At 41.0% G+C, this 25,391-nt stretch overlaps 1 protein-coding gene and 2 long non-coding RNA genes across 7 annotated transcripts in view; all 3 read left to right on the forward strand.

Annotated features, from left to right (window-relative positions):
* LOC121401021 overlaps positions 1-6,975 on the forward strand; it is a 14,059-nt gene extending 7,084 nt beyond the window's left edge. Inside the window, exon 6 of one of the 2 annotated variants that reach the window (XR_005966031.1) lies at positions 6,778-6,975. This is a non-coding gene — a long non-coding RNA (uncharacterized LOC121401021). The remainder of the gene's footprint in view (positions 1-6,777) is intronic. The other variant, XR_005966032.1, reaches the window with a different exon arrangement.
* The window catches only part of LOC121401036, a 169,655-nt gene extending 149,964 nt beyond the window's left edge, over positions 1-19,691 (forward strand). The window contains exons 9-10 of the long non-coding RNA XR_005966060.1: positions 17,850-18,534; positions 19,445-19,691. This is a non-coding gene — a long non-coding RNA (uncharacterized LOC121401036). The remainder of the gene's footprint in view (positions 1-17,849; positions 18,535-19,444) is intronic.
* LOC121400953 (interleukin-17 receptor A-like) overlaps positions 1-25,391 on the forward strand; it is a 1,044,048-nt gene that overhangs the window by 932,771 nt on the left and 85,886 nt on the right. The window lies entirely within an intron of this gene.

A 25,391-nucleotide genomic window follows, 5' to 3' on the forward strand; every position in this document is an offset into this window, starting at 1 on the left:
TCTATCTATCTACAGTATCTGTCTATCTCTCTCTGTCTATCTCTATCTGTCTGTCTGTCTGTCTGTCTGTTAGCTATCTGTCTATCTATCTGTTATCTATCTGTCTATCTGTTGTCTATCTCTGACTATCTATCATCTATCTATCTATCTCTGACTATCATCTATCTATCTATCTATTATCTATCTATCTATTATCTATCTATCTGTGTCTATCTCTCTCTCTATCTATCTCTCTCTCTCGCTCTCTCGCTGTCTATCCATCCATCTCTCTCTCTCTCTCTCTCTCTCTCTCTTTATCTATTATCTATCTATCTATCTATCTATCTATCTATCTGTGTCTATCTCTCTCTCTATCTATCTCTCTCGCTCTCTCTCTGTCTATCTATCCATCCATCCATCTCTCTCTCTCTCTCTCTCTCTCTATTTATCTATTATCTATCTATCATCTATCTATCTATCATATATCTCTGTCTATCTATCTATCTATCTATCTATCTATCTAATCTGTCTGTCGGTCTGTCTGTCGGTCTGTCTGTTATCTATCTGTCTATCTGTTGTCTATCTCTGACTATCTATCATCTATCTATCTATCTCTGACTATCATCTATCTATCTATCTATCTATTATCTATCTATTATCTATCTATCTGTGTCTATCTCTCTATCTATCTCTCTCTCTCGCTCTCTCTCTGTCTATCCATCCATCTCTCTCTCTCTCTCTCTCTCTCTCTCTTTATCTATTATCTATCTATCTCTCTCTCTATCTATCTATCTATCTATCTATCTATATCTCTATCTATCTATCATCTATCTGTCTGTCTATCTATCTATCTATCTATCTATCTATTATCTATCTATCTGTGTCTATCTCTCTGTCTATCTATCTCTCTCGCTCTCTCTCTGTCTATCTATCCATCCATCCATCTCTCTCTCTCTCTCTATTTATCTATCTATCTATCTATCTATTATCTATCTATCTATCTATCTATCTATCATATATCTCTGTCTATCTATCTATCTATCTATCTACAGTATCTGTCTATCTCTCTCTCTCTATCTATCTATCTATCTGTCTGTCTGTCTGTCTTTCTGTCTATCTATCTATCTATCTATCAATCTAATCTGTCTGTTATCTATCTGTCTATCTGTTATCTATCTGTCTATCTGTTGTCTATCTGTCTATCTGTTGTCTATCTGTCTATCTGTTGTCTATCTGTCTATCTGTTGTCTATCTGTCTATCTGTTGTCTATCTCTCTATCTGTTGTCTATCTGTCTATCTGTTATCTATCTGTCTATCTGTTATCTATCTGTCTATCTGTTATCTATCTGTTATCTATCTGTCTATCTGTCATCTATCTGTCTATCTGTCATCTATCTGTCTATCTGTCTATCTTTTATCTATCTGTCTATCTGTTATCTATCTGTTATCTCTCTCTCTCTCTGTCTATCTGTTATCTATCTGTCTATCTCTCTCTCTCTGTCTATCTCTCTCTGTCTATCTCTCTCTCTCTGTCTATCTCTCTCTCTGTCTATCTCTCTCTCTGTCTATCTCTCTCTCTCTGTCTATCTCTCTCTCTCTCTCTCTGTCTCTCTATTTATCTATTATCTATCATCTATCTATCTATCATATATCTCTGTCTATCTATCTATCTATCTATCTATCTATCTATCTATCTATCTATCTAATCTGTCTGTCGGTCTGTCTGTCGGTCTGTCTGTTATCTATCTGTCTATCTGTTGTCTATCTCTGACTATCTATCATCTATCTATCTATCTCTGACTATCATCTATCTATCCATCCATCCATCTCTCTCTCTCTCTCTCTCTCTCTCTCTCTCTCTCTCTCTCTCTCTCTATTTATCTATTAGCTATCTATCATCTATCTATCTATCATATATCTCTGTCTATCTATCTATCTATCTATCTATCTAATCTGTCTGTCGGTCTGTCTGTCGGTCTGTCTGTTATCTATCTGTCTATCTGTTGTCTATCTCTGACTATCTATCATCTATCTATCTATCTCTGACTATCATCTATCTATCTATCTATTATCTATCTATTATCTATCTATCTGTGTCTATCTCTCTATCTATCTCTCGCTCTCTCTCTGTCTATCCATCCATCTCTCTCTCTCTCTCTCTCTCTCTCTCTCTCTCTCTCTTTATCTATTATCTATCTATCTATCTATCTATATCTCTATCTATCTATTATCTATCTATCATCTATCTCTGTCTATCTATCTATCTATCTATTATCTATCTATCTGTGTCTATCTCTCTGTCTATCTATCTCTCTCGCTCTCTCTCTGTCTATCTATCCATCCATCCATCTCTCTCTCTCTCTATTTATCTATCTATCTATCTATCTATTATCTATCTATCTATCATATATCTCTGTCTATCTATCTATCTATCTATCTATCTATTATCTATCTACAGTATCTGTCTATCTCTCTCTATCTATCTATCTATCTGTCTGTCTGTCTGTCTGTCTGTCTGTCTGTCTGTCTATCTGTCTATCTATCTATCTATCTATCAATCTAATCTGTCTGTTATCTATCTGTCTATCTGTTATCTATCTGTCTATCTGTTGTCTATCTGTCTATCTGTTGTCTATCTCTCTATCTGTTGTCTATCTGTCTATCTGTTGTCTATCTGTCTATCTGTTGTCTGTCTATCTGTTATCTATCTGTCTATCTGTTATCTATCTGTCTATCTGTCATCTATCTGTCTATCTGTCATCTATCTGTCTATCTGTCTATCTTTTATCTATCTGTCTATCTGTTATCTATCTGTTATCTCTCTCTCTCTGTCTATCTGTTATCTATCTGTCTATCTCTCTCTCTCTGTCTATCTCTCTCTGTGTATCTCTCTCTCTCTCTCTGTCTATCTCTCTCTCTCTGTCTATCTCTCTCTCTGTCTATCTCTCTCTCTGTCTATCTCTCTCTCTGTCTATCTCTCTCTCTCTCTCTCTCTGTCTATCTCTCTCTCTCTGTCTCTGTCTCTCTCTCTGTCTCTGTCTCTCTCTCTCTGTCGCTCTCTCTCTCTCTGTCGCTCTCGCTCTCTGTTGCGGTCTCTCTCTCTCTATTTATCTATTATCTCTCTCTCTCTCTCTATCCATCCATCCATCCCTCTCTCTCTCTCTCTCTCTCTCTCTCTCTCTCTCTCATCTATCCAGTGTCGGACTGGGGTGCCTGTTGCCCACCAGGAAACCTCATCTCAAGGGCCCACCCTCCCGTACAAATTAGCGCCCGCAAATATAAAAATTAACATTTTTATTTAAAAAAAAAACTGGAATGGCTGCGACAATATTAAATTGAAATATTAGTCATAAATACAAAAGCATAACAGAATCCTTTTAAGTAAGTGCACATGAAATATAAACAAGGTAACCCTTTTATCACACTTTACTGCTGTACTGCAAGTTGGAGTGATATCACCCCCTCCGTTTCCCACCAGCAGCCTAACAGCAGAACAATGGGAAGGTAACCAGATAGCAGCTCCCTAACACAAGATAACAGCTGCCTGCTAGATCTAAGAACAACACTCAATAGTAAAATCCTGGTCCCACTGAGACACATTCAGTTACATTGAGTAGGAGAAACAACAGCCTGCCAGAAAGCAGTTCCATCCTAAAGTGCTGGCTCTTTCTGAAATCACATGACCAGGCAAAATGACCTGAGATGCACCTACACACCAATATTACAACTAAATACACTTGTTGGTTCAGGAATGAAAGTAAATTACATGCAGTGTAAATAATGTAATTTAGAAATAAAAACTACACCATAAAAAGAATGACAGGAGAATAGTATGACCCAGAGAGTGATATTCTAAAACAATTTGCAATTGGTCTTCATTTTTTATTCGTGTTTTTTTTTTAATTATTTAGCATTTTTGGCATTTTAGCCATTGCTTTGAGTCAGAAGAAGAAGAAGGCATGCAATTTGAAAACTATACAAAATAAAAAAAGACCAATTGAAACCTTGCTTAGAATTGTCCATTCTATAACATAGTAAATGGTGCACTATACCCTAAGAGGTAAAAAAAAACTTGCAACTTTTTGTCTGCTGATCCCCACCCTAGTAACAGTGTGACAAAAAATAATTATACACATTTTTTAATAACTTATTTTTATTTTTTTTATATTTTGACCAAAGTAAGTACCTGTGCTGCAGCAAGGGGGCTTCAGTATAGCGTGTAATGTCCTCAAGTTAGTTATATGATGATGTGCCACCTGGGAGACAGGAGAGGGAGTTTTGCCACCACCAAGCTCTGCTTGCACTCTTTATTCATTTGGCTTAAAACTCACAGCCTACTCAATATGTGATACTCTTAACGGTCATGGATTCTACAGCCAGATATTTTACTTAGTCTTACTTTGTAACCGACCGTATGATGTTACTACTAGAATTCTGGCCTTGTATTTCAATCTTTTCAATTAAAGGGGTGGTTCACCTTTAAGGTAAATTTTCTTTTGTTATAGAATGGCTAATTATAAGCATCTTTCCAATTGGTTCTCATTATTTATTGTTTTATAGTTATTTGCCTTTTTCTTCTGACTCTTTTGCTTACTTTTTATTAATGATCCTTCTATTCAGGCCTCTCCTATTTATATTCCAGTCTCTTATTTAAATCAGTGCATGGTTGCTAGGGGAATTTGGGCCCTAGTTACCAGATTGGTTAAGATGCACATTAAAGAGATGCTGAATAAAAAGCTAAATAACTCAAAATTACAAATTGTCTCAGAATATGCCTCTCTACGTCATACTGAAAGGTGAACAGCCCCTTTAAAAGCAGCCTAACCAATTCTTTCCTTTTATAGGCAGTTTATGAGAAATTGCTGGCGCGTGTGGGTCTCTCTTTGCCATGAACTTGTGCCTACACTGCACAGGTTATATATATAAATCTCATGTGGCCCTTCACATCTTGTTGGCCTTACATAAAATAACCTTACCTAATTATATATATATAAATATATATATATAGTTAACCCACAGAAGGGAAACTCACCTAGCACGGCGCCTATCCTGCAATCAATGCGGAGCAGGGGAACAGAACAGCCGAGCGATGACTGTCAGAGCAGCGGCAACCTGCTGCCTATTACACAGTCCGTGCCCCCCCAACCCCCCGGGGTGATTAAGGTCATCAGCACAACTTGAACTTGCCCAGGCACAAGCAGGCAGCGAAAGTGAATGCAGCCAGCCAGGAGGATCCATCCACCCCACAGCACTAGTCCAGCAGTACCTCAGGCTCTGCCTCTCTGACGCGTTACATGCGCAACTCTCTCTTCCCCCATGAGGAAGCTTTGGACATCAGCCAGGTCAATAACATCATCATCAGGAGCATCGCACTCACACACTGAAAGTTGCGCATCAGTGCAGCGAATGGCACAACCACCCTGCACAGAGCAAAGCACAGTCAGGCTACTGGCAGCAGCTTTGTCAGGCAGTTCGGTATCCAGCCCAGGAGCCCAGGTGATAGTGGCAGCGCTGCGGGGCCCATTGCAAAACCGCTCTGGGATGGGAATGTGATCGTAGGGGCCCACAAGGACTGGGGCCCACCTGGATTTTTCCCAGTGGGCCAGTCCGACACTGTATCTATCTCTTTCTATCTATCTGGTTCTTCGTCCTCTGCCATTGCTGCTTCTTAGGGCGCGCACCCGCGTCTCGTTTCCTTTATTGACTTGGACGCGCTGGCATGAAGACGCTGACGCACAAAAGGATGCGATGGTGCGAAAACACCAGGGTATAAAAGGGGAATTCAGTCTTGAGCAAACTGCCCATGATAGGATCTTGTTCCTGGTGCTTTGTGAGCTGTTTTGATTCTGATTCTGGTTTTGACCCCTGCCTGGCTATACGATTATCCTGACTTCTATATCTGACCCTTCCCTGAATATCGACTATCCTTCTGCCGAACCCTTCTGTCTGACTGATTACCCGGTTTTGACCTTTGCCTGCCTGATTACGATTGACTTCTGCCTGCCTTGACCCTGCCTGTACTGACTACGATTCTATTTCCTGTTTTGTACCATGACCCTCGGCCTAAAGACTCTTTCTAACAGTCGTGCCCCTCTGTCTATCCAGAACCTCAAGTCTTGCACCTCTCCTTAAGTCCTGGTGGCATCCTGGAGGCTCCTCCTGAGGCCAACAGGGGTCACACTACTGGTGAAGCACGAGCCGAGACCAGGGTGCTTGGTGTTTGTTCTGGTGTTGGGTGCCGACCGTGACACTATCTATCTATCTACCTATATCTATCTATTATCTATCTCTATCTATCTATCTATCTATCTATCTACCTATATCTATCTATTATCTATCTCTATCTATCTATCTATCTATCTACCTATATCTATCTATTATCTATCTATATCTCTATCATCTATCTATCTCTATCTATCTATCTACCTACCTATCTATCTATTATCTATCTCTATCTATCTATCTCTCTATCATCTATCTATCTACCTACCTATCTATCTATTATCTATCCATCTATCTACCTACCTATCTATCTATTATCTATCTCTGTCTATCTATCTATTTATCTATCTCTAGATAGATAGATAGGAAATTCGGCTCTTCTAGTGCAGAGAGAGCAAAAGGCGGCAAAAACAAAGGCCGTCTTGGGTGGCAAATTGGGTAGGATCGCCCCTGCCAGCCAGACCGTAAAATACCGGCCAGGTGGCAACCCTGGATGCAACAGACACTGTGGAAAGGAAGGCTGATCCTTGTGCCTAAATCTACTCACAGCATTGGCCACTTCCCTCTGCCCACAGCTCCCTACCCAGGACACACACGGCCTGAAACAGTGGATCATCTTCACTGAAAACTGCAAGTCGGGGAACCCAGCTGCACCCACCAGCAAATGCTGCTCCCCCGCTCTTGGATACACTTTTAACAAAGAGATAAGGGGACGTTCCTAGAGCCTGGAGTCTGTTTAACCACTGTAAGTTGCCCTTTTATTCGACACTCTTGCTTCTGTGTGAAGGGAAACAGGGGCCAGGAGGGGAAGAGAGAATAAGCTGCAGATTTATATCCCATACACCCAAGGAATAGAGGCTGGTGCCAGTTACCCAGCACCCAAGTCATCTTGCTCCCTCTTGTCAAACTATTCACTGATTTTTTTTTTTAGACATTCCAATGAACAAGCATATCATTTTCTCCATTACGTCTTAATATTAAAAATATTTTTTGTCCTTGCAGCAAATAACGAAATTTCAGTTGTGAGAAAAGGTAGGAGTTGAGAGGCCAATGAGGGCTGCAGCAACAAGGATTGAGGGGTCAGAATATTGCTCTTTATTTGCCTTTTTCTTTTCAGAGCCTATTCCTAAACATCACACCCAACAGAGCAAAGGGACTTATCTGCCTATTTAGTCTACAGTCGCAGACTCAATTCTAAGCACCACTTTCACTGACAGATCTCCCCCCCCCCACCTGAAGGCCTAAGTTTATATCAGAGTCAGCGCTGTGCGTTATTACTAATGGAGGAATAGGCTAGACACCTCTATATAACTACTCCCATCACCCACTGACTCCCAGCATCCCCTGACTGTCTGGCCTCTGGCGGAACAACCCTGACCCCTTATTCTATAGCAATGACATTAATAATAACAGAAAAGTAATAATACAATGTTATATTTAGTATTATTAGTAATATATGTAGCAGGATTGCTTTGGATGCAACCGTGTTTATACTACTGGTTTCAGGGGATTTTAACCGCACGCTACGAATTCTTTTGTAACTAATTAAATTGCGACCCAAGGAATTCAGGCTTGATGGCCTTTACCGGTCGCAGGGATTTAAAACAGATAAATATTCTTGAATTCTATGTGTTTAGCTAATGTGCATTTACTTTTGGATTTTATGGGCATTGGTAGTTTTACAAATAGTTTTACATCGTTGCCTGTTTGAAACATTTCATTTGTTTTTAAAAAGAAACAATTGAAACCAAAAATATTTAGCAGAACACTTTGTTTTATTCAGAGTTGATTCGATTATTCAGTGTTATGTAGAAATCATCCGCCTCATCCGATATAAACACAAGGGGAATGTACATTTGAAATCCTTCACTAGAGGGAATTCACAGCGTTTCTTGTTTGTTTCTTTGAGCGTTGGGTGAGCTTTTTGACTCTAGATAAACGGCACAGCTATGATACACCCTAAGAAACTCCACTCTGTAAATAGAAATATTTTCTCTTACCTAAAGAGAGCGGCATAAAATAATATACACACACGTCACTCACAGAGGCACTCGCTCACTATTTCATTCTTATAAATATATATACACACTCACTGGCTCTCATCTCTTCCATTTGTTGGCCTAGAGAAATTGAAAATACAAGAGAGTGAGTTAAGGTGGCCATAGACGCAAAGATCCGCTCGTTTGGTGACATCGCCAAACGAGCGGATCTTTCCCTGATATGCCATTAACGAGTATGATAATATCGGGGGTAATCTGAACGTTCAGTTGTATGACGAACAATCCGATTATGATGCGCAATGGGCTCCGGCAGGAACGGTCGGGTCAGAATCAAACCTGTCCGATCGACCAAACGACCGATCTCCGCCAGACGAAAGATGTCGGCACTCTCCACACACGATCCGAACATCGTATGAATCCTTGATTCGTACGATAGGATCTGTGCGTCTATGGCAGCTTTAGAGTGAAAGGGAGGGAGAGAGAGGGTTCAGTTTATTAGTACAGAGGTTGTGAATACATGGACATCAAGCTAAGGAAGAATTAAAAAGCCGTGAGTTTTTAACTTTTAGAAGGAAAAATTAGGAAAGTTCTGTTTTCCAGTGAATGTTGATAAACTAAAAACCCTTACAAGTCTAGAAATTACGCCAGGGAGCACTTTATGAAAAAAGGACTGTTTTAAGAAAGGTTGAAACAGACCCTTTTTTTAAACTTTTTAGAGAATATTTCCCCCATGAGTGGAGTGAAAGAAAGTGTGCTGGGTCGGTGAGTTGTGGGTCGGTGAGATGTAGGTCTGTCACAGTGTTCTGGGGTCTCTCATTCTCCAAGGATAACAGGCCACTTTGCTCATGTGAGCATCTACCTACGGCCCCCATGTTACTCCAAATTGGTGCCTATAGTAACAGTGGATAATAGTCTCTGGGAAGGGAGTGTGACTGTGGGATAGCAGGTATAGTAGGGAGAGATGGTGCCTATAGTAACAGTGGATAATAGTCTCTGGGAAGGGAGTGTGACTGTGGGATAGCAGGTATAGTAGGGAGAGATGTGTCTATAGTAACAGTGGATAATAGTCTCTGGGAAGGGAGTGTGACTGTGGGATAGCAGGTATAGTAGGGAGAGATGTGTCTATAGTAACAGTGGATAATAGTCTCTGGGAAGGGAGTGTGACTGTGGTATAGCAGGTATAGTAGGGAGAGATGGTGCCTATAGAAACAGTGGGATAATAGTCTCTGGGAAGGGAGTGTGACTGTGGGATAGCAGGTATAGTAGGGAGAGATGTGTCTATAGTAACAGTGGATAATAGTCTCTGGGAAGGGAGTGTGACTGTGGGATAGCAGGTATAGTAGGGAGAGATGGTGCCTATAGTAACAGTGGATAATAGTCTCTGGGAAGGGAGTGTGACTGTGGGATAGCAGGTATAGTAGGGAGAGATGGTGCCTATAGTAACAGTGGATAATAGTCTCTGGGAAGGGAGTGTGTCTTGTGAGATAGCAGGTATAGTAGGGAGAGATGGTGCCTATAGTAACAGTGGATAATAGTCTCTGGGAAGGCAGTGTGACTGTGGGATAGCAGGTATAGTAGTGAGAGATGGTGTCTATAGTAACAGTGGATAATAGTCTCTGGGAAGGGAGTGTGACTGTGGGATAGCAGGTATAGTAGTGAGAGATGGTGTCTATAGTTACAGTGGATAATAGTCTCTGGGAAGGGAGTGTGACTGTGGGATAGCAGGTATAGTAGGGAGAGATGTGTCTATAGTAACAGTGGATAATAGTCTCTGGGAAGGGAGTGTGACTGTGGGATAGCAGGTATAGTAGGGAGAGATGGTGCCTATAGTAACAGTGGATAATAGTCTCTGGGAAGGCAGTGTGACTGTGGGATAGTAGGGAGTTAAGGTGCCTATAGTAGATCCTCAGGTTGTGTTTATAAAAAAAACTTATTTTCCAGTATTCTTGAAAAGAAATCCAAGAATATAGGCTTTACCCAAGTTTAATTCCACAGTCACTTTCCATGTGGACACATGACACAATCCATATGTTTTATCATTTTATCCTGACATGTAGAGCCGGCCCTGCCTTCAAATTGTGCCTGTAAATTATCTTCCTTTCTGGTCAATGTTTTTCAGATGAGTTTGTTCCCACACAGCCGAGGGCCTGAGGAACTTTATCAGTCAGGTGTTGAAGTGTTCCACCAAGGGCCACCCCCACAGAGTAATTACACCATCTCCTCTAAGGGAATTCGATTGGGTACTGGTTACAGTCGGCCTTCATTGGGCCTCAGCACTTTTCCAAACTGTTGAAAAGCCGGTTTTATTTATCATTTAAATTCTTGTTGTTTTGGCAGCGGAATCAAACAACCACAATAGAACTGAAGAATTTCATTTAAAACTGCATTGAAATAGATCAATAGTGTATTGCAATGTGTGCAAGTGACACAGGGCTATGTACGTTGCCATTTTGGAACAGAATTTGACCTGGTGGTATCTCCAAGGTTCAATGTCAATAGGTGCAACAGGTAGATCCACCAAAACATGGAGAAGCAGCATTAACCCCCCCACACACACACTTTTCTTTTTTGGGGAATATTTGGGCACATGTTATTAACAGCCCAAACATTATGGTTTTAAGTGCAGTCCAGATGAGTTTGACTCCAGGAGGCAATGTAGATGTTCTCCAGCAAGTGGTTCTCTGCAATGTCCTTTCATCTCTTTCAGTCTTCAGGGTGTCCTTTCAATTCTCTGAGCATTTTTGTCTCTTCCAATAACCTGGGGCTCCTAATCAAGCCTTCATATGTATTTTTCGGCTTCAATCGCAAAGTAAGTTTGATTTGGTCAAGGATCCACTTGTTTGTTCTCTTTGCCACAGAGTCTTCTAAAGTCATCTCCACACTCAACTTTTAAAGGCATCAATACTTTTCCTGTTCTTCTTCTTCATTGAACATTCATATCTGTATAACGTCATGGAACGTATCTCAGCCTGGACATTTCTGCTCTATGGTTGGGTAGTTGAAGACCGTTTCTAGGCGATTTGTCCTGGTTCTACCTGGGCTTTGAATGCCGCATCCATTGTTATTAATGATTGATTGAAGGAGACAAAACCGCCTGAGTTCTATTTCTTCACCATCTACTCTAAACCCAGCTGTCCTTCCTACTGTCACAAACTTTGTCTTCATCTGATTTATCTGCAGTCCCATCTTTTCTCTTGGTTCATTATAAGAGTCGGAAGGGCTTCTTCATTTGCAGCAATGTGTCAGGTGTCTCTCAGGTATAGCCAAGAAGAAGAAAATCTAGTTCTGCAGACACTGCCGTATATATAGTAAGGGTTTGATGGTTGTGTTGAGCACCTTGAGTTGTGGTCACCATACGTTTTGTTGTGATGTTAAAGGCAGGGCCTCCTTCTGCACTGTTCCTCGGGTGAGCAAGAATTTGAAATGGTTAGTAAGCTTTGACCCATCTCTCGTTGGGCATGATTCGCCAATGGCTTCTGAGAGTTCCATTTGGGTAAAACAGATGATCGGGTCTTCATTTAAAGCTCAACAGAGATGCACCACTCTAGGGATTCAAAAATAAGAGTAATGATTCATGATTTACTTTTCAAGGCTTTAGTTCTCCTTTAAGGAAAACCAAAGAATGTGCTGTTTTAGTCATGGATGAGAGAAGACATACAGTATTGGAGAGGATTTGGCTGATCCCTGTCATAGGAAAACGCTGACTGCTGAATGGGGCCTTCATAATTTAGAGGAGCAGCCTATCCAATAAGTGCTTTTTATGGCGGATCAAGAGATAAACACAGAAAAGAATGTAAAGGGAAAGCGACACAGTCATATGATTATGTTTTGTATCGGTCTACAAAAACATCTCCCCAGGCGCGTCCCCATCTCCCTCAACATTTCCCATTGTGCGACGCTCCAGCAACTTCCTATTACTGAGAGAAGCTGATGTAAAATCATTGTGACATTTTTTTTTCTAAGAGTGAATTTGTAGCTTTATCTCCCCCCCCAACAACTGTGATACGGGGGATAAAAACCTATTACTGTAATATTCAAGGGCAGCTCTCTAATTAGTGGCTTAATTATACATAATTCATTAGCAAACATTGTATGCCTTAATCATTTTATGGGGATTTTTTGAGCAGTTTTTCAAGGAGGAACAAAGCCGGCCCACATTGTTTTAAATCATTAACTGTGTAACTGTAAACATTTTTATCAATATTATTAATAAGGTAATAATCAAGCACCAGCATATTCTGTAGCGCTGTACAATAGAAGGGTGTATACAGAAAACATACAAAAATCTTTACAGGAGGTAAAGAGGACCCTAGTCCATAGAGCTTATGATCTAAAAGATCCTTTGCTTCTCCGCTTTGCTGCCATTAGAGCCAAGGCCACATCAGTAACCCACACTTTCAAGTTCCCTGGACCCTTCCTCCCCCCCATGGGGTCTGAATTATTAGTCCACTGGGTGGTGGGCCCTGCCAACAAGTAACAGACTCCATGGATGATGGGCAAGGTCCCTGATTTGGCCCGGTAAGTCTCCAATTATAACAAGGTCCCACCCATGATCCATTTAAAACCCCACTCATTTCTCTATAAACCTCATCTCTTTATATGACCCACAAATCGCAATTTTAAATCTTGAAGTCTCCCTTTGCCTCCTCAGTGTTCCGATGCCACCTATTTCTTTACAGACTCAGTCACTCCCCTGTAAGCTGCCATTAGGGTGTTCTAGTTCCACCCACTGCTTGAGCCACAGACTCCCTGCCCCTCCCCCTATAAGCTTCAATCTGAGTGTTCCAGTCCCATCCCCTGCTTGAATTTCAGACTTGCTGTCCCTCCCCTTGTAGTGCTCCAAGTTTTTCTTACAGTAAACAAAACTTTGGTCCAGGAGTTTCACTCCCAAAACAACACAGACACTGAAGTGGGAGTATATATGAAATATTGGGCCGGATCACCAGTTTGTTCTGATAGGTCCCTAATGTACAGGTGGAGTTGGTCTGTTTAGGTTGTGGAGTTCAACTGGTTCAGGATACCCAAGAAATAAGCTTGCACAGGACTGCTCAAGGAGAATCTCACAGAAGACTTTGAAGTGTCTGGACAAGTAATCTTGGGTGGAAGGTGGCTAGAACCAGAGGATCAGAGATTCTAGTTTCGTGCAAAGACTGCAGCTCTTCAGGAACTTCTGTAAACTTCACCTCCAAAACGAAGTATTAGGTGTTTAACGGTTTTAATTTACTATAGTAGACTTAGCATTGTGTGTATCGTTTAGGATTGTCAATAGCCATTTTCTTTAGTAAAGTATTACGTGTTATAAGCCATAGTGTGTGTGTTTATTTCCTTGAAATTGACTGCAATTTCTGAACTTAATAGTGCCCTTAGCACTACACCCCTATCAGTTGCCGCAAAGTGTTCTAGTCCCACCCACTACTTGAGACACAGACTTCCTGCCCCTCCCACTGTAAGCTGTCAGAACCCACGTCATAGGCTGCTGCTTGAATGGAAGACTCCCAGCATGGTGCAATAAACATTCACATGATGGAAGTAAGTCCATTTTGAAGAACCAATCTGGTGTTCTAGGGCAGGGGTCCCTAAACTTTTTTTTTTTTACCAGTGAGGCACATTTAAGTGTAAAATAATGTTGGAGAGCAACCTAAGTATGCAAAAAGTGCCTTGTAATTTGGGTATTGGCAGCTCCTATGTGGACATGAAGCCAACAGGAGGCTTTCTTTGGCAGTAGACATTGTTTTTATGCAACTAAACCTTGCCTTTAAGGCAAGAATTAAAAAATAAGTACCTGCTTGGAGGCCACTGGGAGCAACATCCAAGGGGTTGGAGAGGTTGGAACACGTTACTCACAAACCACTGGTTGCGGATCACTGATCTAGGGTAAAGTGAAGAACGTCATACATTGATGCCTTGTATGATCATAACTTCATACTCGTATTCCACATTTTAGATATTATATTATTATCTCCTGATTATTCTAAGCAGTACACTATCTCCCTGCCATACTTTATACTTCAGTGTGGAAACCTAGAGTGCAAAAAAAGGAGTCCCTGGAAATGGAGGAGTTAAGACATAGGCATCAAAGTCCATCCAAAGAGGTACAATATGGGTCATTACTTTTACTTTATCACAAGTTTAGTGCGGCTGTTGGAAATGCAGGGCTTCAGCAGCCACAATGTAATAAAGACGCAGTTTCATGTAGTGAGTTAATTAGACGTTCTGTAAAATCCTTCAATCCTTCCGTCCGTAGGGGCAGGTCCACTAGCCGCTGACTAGGCTCTAACTCAGAACGTCTGCCAGGGAAGATCAAAATAAGGCATGAATACTTTTATCCAGTAGAACAGTTGCTTCCACGTCTCGCCGGACCAGGCCATAAAATCAGGCTTGTCTCGGTGAATTATGAACACAGTCCTTTTTAAAGATACGCAGGGAACTGAAAGCTTTGCCTTAGCTCCATCGCTGGTTACAAAACTCCTACAAACTTTCTCAAGTTGAGTTTTCCTTTCTATTGGAAAATGTTTCCTTGGTGTAAGGAACTAGATGGATGAGGAGTCAGAACAATATGAACTTTATGGATCCCTTAAATGTTTTTAGGGAAAGAATGTGCATCTTTTTTATCTTCAGTTTTGGATGTTCGACAGTTTCCAATATGTTTTCTGTATAAATATAATTTTCACGTTTGTTATCTTGTTCAACTTAATTTCCTAATTTTTATAGACACGAATTAGCGCAAACGCAATGTGAAGGAGGATGGACCCTCAGTGAATGTGGGAGAACAAGTTCTGGCTATATACTTTTGGCTATAGTAGCTAAAGAAAGAGCCCAAAATGACTGAGAACATTGGGTTGGGAAAAGATAAAATGATGAAGGCCTATCTGCTCAATATGTTGTTTACAATAGCTAGAGAAAGAGGACTCAGTGAGAAGATGGTGTTTTTTTTTGGTTGAAAATACAATGATGAAGACCTATTTGTCCAATATTTTGGCTACAATAGCTAGAAAAGAGCCTTCAGTGCGTGAGAGAGTGAAAACTGTTGAGTTGTGTGGTGGAAGATACAAAGATGAAGGCCCAGTTGCTCAATATTTAGGCTACATTAGCTAAGATCAGTAACTGTAGGGAATGAGAGATTGTTGGGTTCTTTGGTTGAAGATACAATGAGGATCCATTTGCCCAAAATTATATTTCCATAGCGAGAGAAAGAACCATCAATGATTGAGAAAAAGGGAAGATTGTTGGATTGTTTGGTAGAATATACAACAATGAAGACCCAGCTACCCAATATTATGGCTACAATAGCTAGAGAAATAACCTTTAGTGTTTGTTTCTTTTTTTGAAGATACAAGATCCAGTTGCCAAATATTTTGGCTTCCATAGCTAGAAAAAGAACACTTAGTGACTGAAAGAGAGGGAAGATTGTTTGGTTGAAAATACATTGATGAAGACCTTGTTGTCCAATATTTTGGCTACAATAGATAGAGCAAGAGCCCCCAGGATCTGAATGGATGGTGAGAGATTTTTGGGTTCTATGGTTGAAGATACAATGAATTTCCAGTTGCCATTAATATGGCTTCTATAGGTAGAGGAAGAACCCTTAATAACTGAGAAAAAGTAAATGTTGTTTGGTTGAAGATACAATGAAGGCCTAGTTGTCCAATATTTTGGCTACAATAGAAATAAAAAAGCCATCAGTGTGTGTAAAAGAGGGACATTGTTGGGTTTTGTGGTGAAAGATACAAAGATGAAGGCCCAGTTGCTAAATATTTTGACTACAGTCGCTACAGACAGATCAGTAACTATAGGGAAGGGAAGCGATTGCTGGGGTCTTTGGTTGGAGATACAATGAATATGGAGTTGCCCAATATGTTGGCTTCCATTGCTAGAGAAGGAACACTCAGTGACTGAAAAAGAGAGAAGATTGTTGGGTTGTTTGGCAGAATATACAATAATGAAGACCCAGCTACCCAATATTATGGTTACAATAGCTAGAGAAAGATTCCTCAGTGCTTGTTTTTTGTGCTATGAATGTTTAGTTTTTTAATTTGTCCATTATTATGGTTATGGTAACATTATTTTCAGGCTGGGGAAAGGCCAACCAAAGCCTTTTGTAAGAGACAACTTAAGACCTCGACAAATTAATTTTATCCCTCTTGTATCAACTTATACCTTTATTATCTTAAAGGTTCTTAAATGTATCTCCTGTATCAGCCATCACAGCTTTAATATTTAGCTGAAAAGGACAAGTTGTATTGTATGACACTTATATGTCCTTTCCCGCAATCACAAGACACAAATATGTACTTATGTGACTCTGAAAATAAACAGTTCCTTGCATCATGTATTGACCTTGGTAGTATTGGCCCAAATTAATCATATGCTTCACATACACCTTTTTTCTGTTCTGTAAACAAGCTCAATATATCAAGCCTTGCTTTATAACTCATTCTGTATCCCTTTAATTATTTATTTGCTCTTTGGAGAGCACCTTCAAGAAAAAAATATCCTTTTTTTATGAATACAGGTGTATCAAATATATCATTTTACTATCAGAGGCAGAATGGAGAGATCACCAAGACCAGTGATGGTCATCTGTGAAAGTAACATATGGGCTCAACTCATGGAGAGCTGAACTTACAATATGTAGGACAACCTAGGAGATGAACTGAACTATGATATGTAGCTAGTTGGCTTACTCTGTATGTCAATGATATCGAGTTGGTATCTAGTAGAGTTAAGTAAAAAGCTACTAGACTTGGGAGTTAGGAATTTTTCACCACTCATTCAACCAGCTTCTTCAGTTGAATTGACTTAACATGACTTAACTCTACTAGATACTCAATATCATGACCAGGATGAAACTTCATAGAGATGACTAGTCTCTCAGCCTATAGCCTTGTCATCATTTCAGTCAATGGTGGCATAACCCAGCTACCTCCATTGCAAGTTGAGTCTCACAACAGCCTTCTTACCTCTTCAGGTGCTTTTTTGGGGGTAAGAAGAGGTCCCAGGTTTTCTAGAGTACTAATTTACTCTCATACTCTATTGTCTCTTAAAAAAGGAACCACATATAACTATCCCTTATTGGTGGCTTTTGACTGTCCTGCAGAAATGCTGCATTGTTTACCCTGTTTACCCCATTCATGATTACCAATACATCAAGAGTCTTCTCTAGCCATGCTAGGGTTGTAAATGCTACTTGCCAAGCTTAGAATTCAATCTAAGATGAAAATACCCAAGCTTAGAATTCAATCTAAAATGAAGATACCCAAGCTTAGAATTCAATCTAAGATGAAGATACCCAAGCTTAGAATTCAATCTAAGATGAAGATACAGTTTTTTGGCTACTTACTTATATACCATTCCATGTATCTCCTCATTGGCCACAGTCTCTACAGGGATGAATTAGATAGGGCGTCTTTAACTGCCCTGTTCTGAGGTTCCAACCTCTGAGATTCCACAAACTGAGAATTCACAAAAGTTGCTACAGAATGAGGTCAAAACTGATATGACTTAAGGACACCTGAAATGATACGTGACCCTTGTATCACACACCATGAAAAGAACTGAATTTCAGATTCTGCCAGCTCAGTGTGGGTCGCTGTCCTCAAAAATATCAGCATGCACCACTGGTTACCCCCAGGCTTATTTCTCTTTAGGATTCTACCAACTCTTATACGCTGAGCTTTGAAAACAACAAGTGCTTCAGGACAGGTTCTACAAGCAGGAGTTATGATATCGAGGAGACAGCATTTCCACATTGCCAGGATCATTGTATTTATTGCATCCAACCCGAACAGCCAAAGGCAGCTGACTAAGAAGAAGCTGCCCGGCTCCCGTACGCTGATTCCCTTCCACACTTCTCCCAGCTGGAAGTTTCATATCATCGGCCTGTCCAATTGATTGTGTAAGGCAATTAAAGGGAGCGTGTGGGGTGAGACGGTGTAGAGAACCAATTACAGGTTGGTTTTATGCTTGCCATTCACTATTAGGAGGTCAGACATGACAGATTCCGAATAAACACCAAACAACTTCGGCAGGAATGTTGGAGATGGCCCAGATGATACCTTCAGTGGCTCTTCTGTTGAGGGATTATAGTATCTCCTTTTTCATTTGTTCAGGCTTTGTTTCAATTAAAGGCAGGAGAAGCGATGAAAAGCAGTTCAGTTCAGTTACTGAGCTGAATAAAAGATACAAGTGCCTCCAAGTTAAGCCTTTGAGATAAAGGCTGATGATGGCGTCTATGGTGTTGACCTGAAGGAAACAAAAATACTTATTAATTTTGCTTCTAGAGTGGAAAATAATGGAGAAAAAATGACCAATGGATTTAAAGAAAAATAAATGGTATGTACTAATGTGTTCTCTTGCATTAGAGAGAGGCTTCATGGTTACTCTTTGGTAAAGAGTAATTTTCCAGTAGAGCAGTAGATCCCACCCAATGTTTCTATATATCGTAACCTTGTTATGATCTAAGGGGGTCCAATCTGAAGGTCAGTTAGGGGGAGATTTGTGGTGAGTGTTTATTTGTACCCTGGGTACCCCTGGAACTATAACAGGGTGACTGTTACCCCAATGTTTCTATATATCTGTAACCTTGTTATGAGGTAAGGGGGCCCAGTCTGAAGGTCAGTTAGGGGGAGATTTGGGGTGAGTGCTTATTTGTACCCTGGGTACCCCTGGAACTATAGCAGGGTGACACCCCAATGTTTCTATATATCTGTAACCTTGTTATGAGCTAAGGGGGCCCAGTCTGAAGGTCAGTTAGGGGGAGATTTGGGGTGAGTGCTTATTTGTACCCTGGGTACCCCTGGAACTATAACAGGGTGACACCCCAATGTTTCTATATATCTGTAACCTTGTTATGAGCTAAGGGGGCCCAGTCTGAAGGTCAGTTAGGGGGAGATTTGGGATTATTTGTATCCTGGGTACCCCTGGAACTATAGCAGGGTGACACCCCAATGTTTCTATATATCTGTAACCTTGTTATGAGCTAAGGGGGCCCAGTCTGAAGGTCAGTTAGGGGGAGATTTGGGGTGAGTGTTTATTTGTGCCCTGGGTACCCCTGGAACTATAGCAAGGTGACTGTTACCTTAATGTTTTATATAAATATATATATGGGAGCAAATTTGCAATGGAGAAAGCATCTTGTTTGCCCATATATACAGAAAGTTGCCCTTCAGTCCCTGATTGCTTCACTTGCCCAATGCTGTTGCACACTAGACCTTTTTGAAGTCCGTATGTGTCTATCCTACAGTTACCCTGACGTTGCACAAAGGAGGATTTATTACACGTCTCAGTGGGACGACAGGTGATAAAAGAGGGAAAAAGAGTGTCATTAATCATGAATGAGATCCACAGCGTGGAATTGCGTCTGTGAGTCCAGCAAAAAAAATAAAAGGATGATGCTCCTTGCAGACGTTTTCTGCCCACTGAATTATTAATAAGCACCAAAAGAAAAGCGAGAGGCTTCTTATTTCTGCATTAAAGGATCCAGGTTGGTGTCAGCGAATAATGTATCAATGTTTGTAAAGAGAAGGTGGCAGCATAATAAATAATAAATTTCCTTTTACCGATTTGTTTTTAAATGTCCATTTTTATTCTGTTGAATTTGGAGTTTTTTTACGACTTGGAGAAAGATTTTATTGGACATCCAGACAGTGTTGTTCTGCTGTAGGAAATGCTTCAGCAGTATTACTCCCATATCCATAAATATAAATGTACAGAGAGTTCCCATAAAAACTATGGCAGCATAGGTATTCCCTGTACTAAGCACAATTCAGCAGGAACAGTCCCTAAGTTTGCTCATAGTCTGTACAGAGAGATCCCATAAAACTATGGCAGCATAGGTATTCCCCTGTACTAAGCACAATTCAGCAGGAACAGTCCCTAAGTTTGCTCATAGTCTGTACAGAGAGATCCCATAAAACTATGGCAGCATAGGTATTCCCTGTACTAAGCACAATTCAGCAGGAACAGTCCCCTAAGTTTGCTCATAGCCTGTACAGAGAGATCCCATAAAACTATGGCAGCATAGGTATTCCCTGTACTAAGCACAATTCAGCAGGAACAGTCCCCTAAGTTTGCTCATAGCCTGTACAGAGAGATCCCATAAAACTATGGCAGCATAGGTATTCCCCTGTACTAAGCACAATTCAGCAGGAACAGTCCCCTAAGTTTGCTCATAGTCTGTACAGAGAGATCCCATAAAACTATGGCAGCATAGGTATTCCCTGTACTAAGCACAATTCAGCAGGAACAGTCCCCTAAGTTTGCTCATAGTCTGTACAGAGAGATCCCATAAAACTATGGCAGCATAGGTATTCCCCTGTACTAAGCACAATTCAGCAGGAACAGTCCCCTAAGTTTGCTCATAGTCTGTTCAGAGAGATCCCATAAAACTATGACAGCATAGGTATTCCTCTGTACTAAGCACAATTCAGCAGGAACAGCCCCTAAGTTTGCTCATAGTCTGTACAGAGAGATCCCATAAAACTGTTATTTATCTTCAGCAGGAGAATGGGGACTAGCAAGCCAATTTGGCATTGAAAAGTGGGAGAATTTTTTTTGTCAATCAGACAAATGGAACTTTTGAGCATGACCCCTAAAGTGATTTATCATTCGGCTGAGATAGGATCTCGGTGACATGTGAGAAATGCAGTGTATTCCCAGCGGAAGGTCACCTAATCAATAGGATGATGAATGCAGCCTGGGATCTCAAAAAAAATAAATAAAAGATGGATTAAAAAAAAAGAAAAATATTATTTTAAACTAATGAAATGACGGGCATCGCTTATGAATGGGTTCATTTTAACATGGAAATTATAAATATGGAAAAATGTGCTGAGGATAAGGGGAAGCTATGTGTGTTGGGAGAACATCCATTCATGTCCATGTTAACGTCCTAATCACTTCAGTAATGGGAGGACCTTGTATCATCATGGACCAAGTCAAGTTCTAGGAATCCAATATGGTAGCCGTGTGTATATATTAGGCTCCAACAGCTGTTCAACCTCAACATGAGGCATGAAAGGTTCTCTGTGCCATAGCCAAGTGGGAGCATCTCAGCTGGTGTTCTAACCCATTTGCAATTGGGAGGCCCAGATGTATTTGCAGACATTATAATGATCGTCAACAGTCAGATTCTTAAAAATCCAAGATGGCAGCCATGTGTACATTGGCCAAAACTCTCCAATATTTCAAAACTCAACTTGAGCCATGAGCAGTTCTCTGGCCAAGGCCAAGTGAGAGTTATGTGTGTAGGACTAAGGTCATACCTACCTCAAGTGGTGTCCTAATCCTCCCAGCAATGGGAAGCCCAGATATCATCACAAACGTTCTAATGGTGCCCACCAGAAGGCTCTGGGAATCTAACATGGCAGACATAGATGAATACACTAGCCATGGCTCACAAATAAATAGTTGAATGACCATTATTTGAGTAGCCTACCTCCCCTCTGAACTTTCCCTAGGCATGAGCCTTTCTCTTAATCTCTGCACCCTTGCCATGGATGTCAAAGCTCCTTGGCCCAGTTCTGGCTGCTGGAAAGATGTAGCAATGGATGTGACTGCATGACTTATTGGTTTATTTTCCATCATGGCTGACGTGCAATATCACAGATGGTCCCTTAAGAGCAATTTCGCTCTCGGGTCGGGATTTGTGACACCGGAATATAATTAAAGCGACTCGCAGAAAAGTCTCCCCGTAGCTGCCTGACACTGCACCGCCTCATCCATAATTGAACATGGGTTAGAATTCTTCATTGTGAAAGGTTAGGCCTCGTGGCCCTACATATGTATAGAACATAGCGGCTGAGAGTTGGGGGAGACGAGAGGCGCCTGCTGATAGCAAGGGGGGGACGGAGAAAGGATTTCAGAGGTGCAAAAGGGTAATGGAATAATTTGTGTGCTTCTCCTGGCAAGATTTTATTATCAGTCACATGGGAACCCAGTAACTTACAGTCAGTGGCCAAATGTCTTGTTATATTATACAACATTTAACTGCCAAGGTGCCAGACAGAGGGGAAGGTGAGGGGCACATACACAATGAGGAATGTTCCATCCAATGCAATTCCTATGGGGGGGGCTTTAGTTCCACTTTATAAATGAAAGTTATTTGCAGTTATGTATTTTTTCTTCTGGCATTGCTAATGATATCCATAATGACTGGAATTATTCAGCAGTATGACAAAGAGATTTCAGAATAAACTGATTTTAAACCTAGAGATAGATTTGCATTTCATTTCCCGGAGTTATTAAAGGCTATTGTTCCCCCCCCCTCCCTTTAAGAAACCCATTAGAGATCGTTGCTCTATTTCCCCCGACACAACATTCATTTCTGATCACACTCACATCGGAACTCTCGAAACAATCCTCTCTGCCTTCCTTCATTCTGTATTTTCATTGTATGTAGTTATCAGGGTGGGAGTTCTGTATATATATATATATATATATATATATATATATCGGCCCCTAATGGCTGATAGATGAGGTTCCCCCGGGTTTCCAGTCAGTTGATGTGGATTAAATTCTTCTGTTTATTGTGAATTATTCTGCCATTAATGGGATTTTTTTTCAGGAAATTGTGTTTCCTTCGACTGAATGAGCTCGACATGAACAAGGGAAACGATGTTGGTTTATAATGGAATCTTCTCTACAGACATGTGTACAATATATATATATATATATATATATATATATATATATATAATATAATATAAAGGAAGGGCTGAGCATGTGGGGGTATACGGGAATGAGATTGGAGTTGTATTATAATACAGACATGTAAAAGATTTCAATAGGAACGTGGCTTCATCAACCTACCCAGTTGCATGTTCTAAAACAAATCTCTTGCCTCCACCATCCAGAGAAACTCTCTACCCTAATCCGCCCCTTCCAACCCACACCCGGCCCACCATTCCCCCTCTACTTATAGACCTGACCCACCGTGACATCACAAAAGGGGCGGAGTGAGTCTATAAATTTAGGTGCCAGCAGTGCCAGGTCGTGGGCGGGGAGAGCAGGAGAAGAGCTCAACCCAGACCTGCCCATGAGCTGAAGATTTTGTGCAGGAGCAGAGGGGCCAATCCTGTCCAACCTGAGGGTGCCGTGGGTTTCGGGCCGGCCCACACATAACTACAGGATTGCAAAAACTCCCAGCGACGACTGATGAGTAACATCACAACTAAGGAGTAAAGCAAACCCCCAATAGTGACCCATAATCCTCGTCTCTCCTTAGACAACACTATTAGAAGCTGCATCACTGACCAATATAGACAAGTAATGGACTTAGGGAGACAGGGGGTACATTTAATACAGGTATGGGATCCGATATCCAGAAAGCTCCGATGGCCTTCTCACATACAGTAGACTCCATTTTATCCAAATAATACAATTGTTTAAAAATGATTTCCTTTTGCGGTGTAATAATAAAACAGTAACTTGTACTTGATCCCAACTAAGATATAATTAATCCTTATTGGAGGCAAAACCAGCCTATTGGGTTTATTTAATGTTTAATGATTTTCTAGTAGACTTAAGGTACATATGAAGATCCAAATTACAGAAAGATCTGTTATCTGGAAAACAAGGTCCTGCACATTCTGGATAACAGGTCCCATACCTGCCATGATGAAAAAAATGAATGCCAGAGTTCTCTTAAAGGGGTTGTTCACCTTCCAAACACTTTTTTTAGTTCGGTTGTTTTCAGATTGTTCCCCAGAAATAAAGACTTTTTTCAATTACTTTTCATTGTTTATTTTTTTACTGTTTTTCTAAAATCTAAGTGTAAAGTTGAATGTTCGTGTTGAATGTTGCAACAATTAGTAGATCCATTTCTCAGCAGCATCTCTGGAGTATCAGCAACTATTGTATCAATTCTAACAGCTGCCTGTAATGAAACCCAGAGACTCTGCTCAGCAGGGACAGAGATAAGAAATGTATCAACTAAATGTATCAATTCAGAACAGTTTAGGGCTATTCCACACGGGGAGATAGCGACGCGTTTGCGGTCGCGGCGACAAAGCGCCGCGACAGTCGCCGCGACCGGCGCAGGCGACAGTTTTGTATGGGCGCCTATGTAAAAACGCCTGTGCTAACCACACAAGGCGATGCGCTTTTCAACAGTCGCCTGAAAAAGCCTGGCGAGGCATTTTCAGGCGACTGTTGAAAAGCGCATCGCCTCGTGTGGTTAGCACAGGCGTTTTTACATAGGCGCCCATACAAAACTGTCGCCTGCGCCGGTCGCGGCGACTGTCGCGGCGCTTTGTCACCGCAAACGCGTCGCTATCTCCCCGTGTGGACTAGCCCTTAGGGAGTCGGCGACCCCCCCTCCCAGAGCTGCTTTAGAAGGTGAAAAAAGACACTTTACAGTTCAATATTAGCAAAACGGTGACACGTAGAAATAAGAAAGTCATTGGAAAAAGTCGTTATTTCTGGTGATTTATCTGAAAACAACTAGATGTTTCAAGGTGAACAATCCCATTAAAGTCATACTGACACATCTCTGCTCAAGCCTTGGCCCAGGGCCACCATCAGTAATCATGTGGTCCAATACTACTAAGTTAGCTGGACTTTCCCCACCAGGGGACCCCGATTATTATCCAATGGGTGGTGGGTCCGGCCAATAAATCAAATCGGATGCTAATGGGAAAAAAGAGGCACTTCCCAATTATGCCCAAACCCTGCCCACTTCCATGACCCCCAAAAAGCACGTCTACATCTTAGGACCTAATATAAGTAATTATAAAACAACTGGACTTGTTTCTTCAAGTTGAACAGAAGAAGCTGCTCGGATGAGTAGTGAAACGTCTTCAATAATTACTCAGCAAGTCCAGTTGTTTTCTAATTACTTATATTAGATATACCATGACTGGATAAATGAAAATCTTCATAGTCACTATATTAGGACCCTATAACTGCAGTACCCCCTGGGCCCCCCTGATGGCGACCTTGTGCCTTTATCTGTGACAATGAGACTATAATCCCTTGTATCTACTTTGAGTCGTGTTGTGCCAATGTAATTGCCTATAAGGGTCGGGGCAGACAGAGCAGGTACAGGGGGATCTTCATCCCTAATGTTGCTGATCTACACCTTGCAGCATGCAGTAAAGCAAAACTCCACCCAATAATTTGCCTAATGAAGTATTATCAGCAACTTCCCAATATCCATTCATTTCATCCAGTCCCTTTCTCTGCACTGCTGC

The sequence above is a fragment of the Xenopus laevis genome, chromosome 3L (assembly GCF_017654675.1).
Source record: "Xenopus laevis strain J_2021 chromosome 3L, Xenopus_laevis_v10.1, whole genome shotgun sequence".
Classification (NCBI taxonomy): domain Eukaryota; kingdom Metazoa; phylum Chordata; class Amphibia; order Anura; family Pipidae; genus Xenopus; species Xenopus laevis.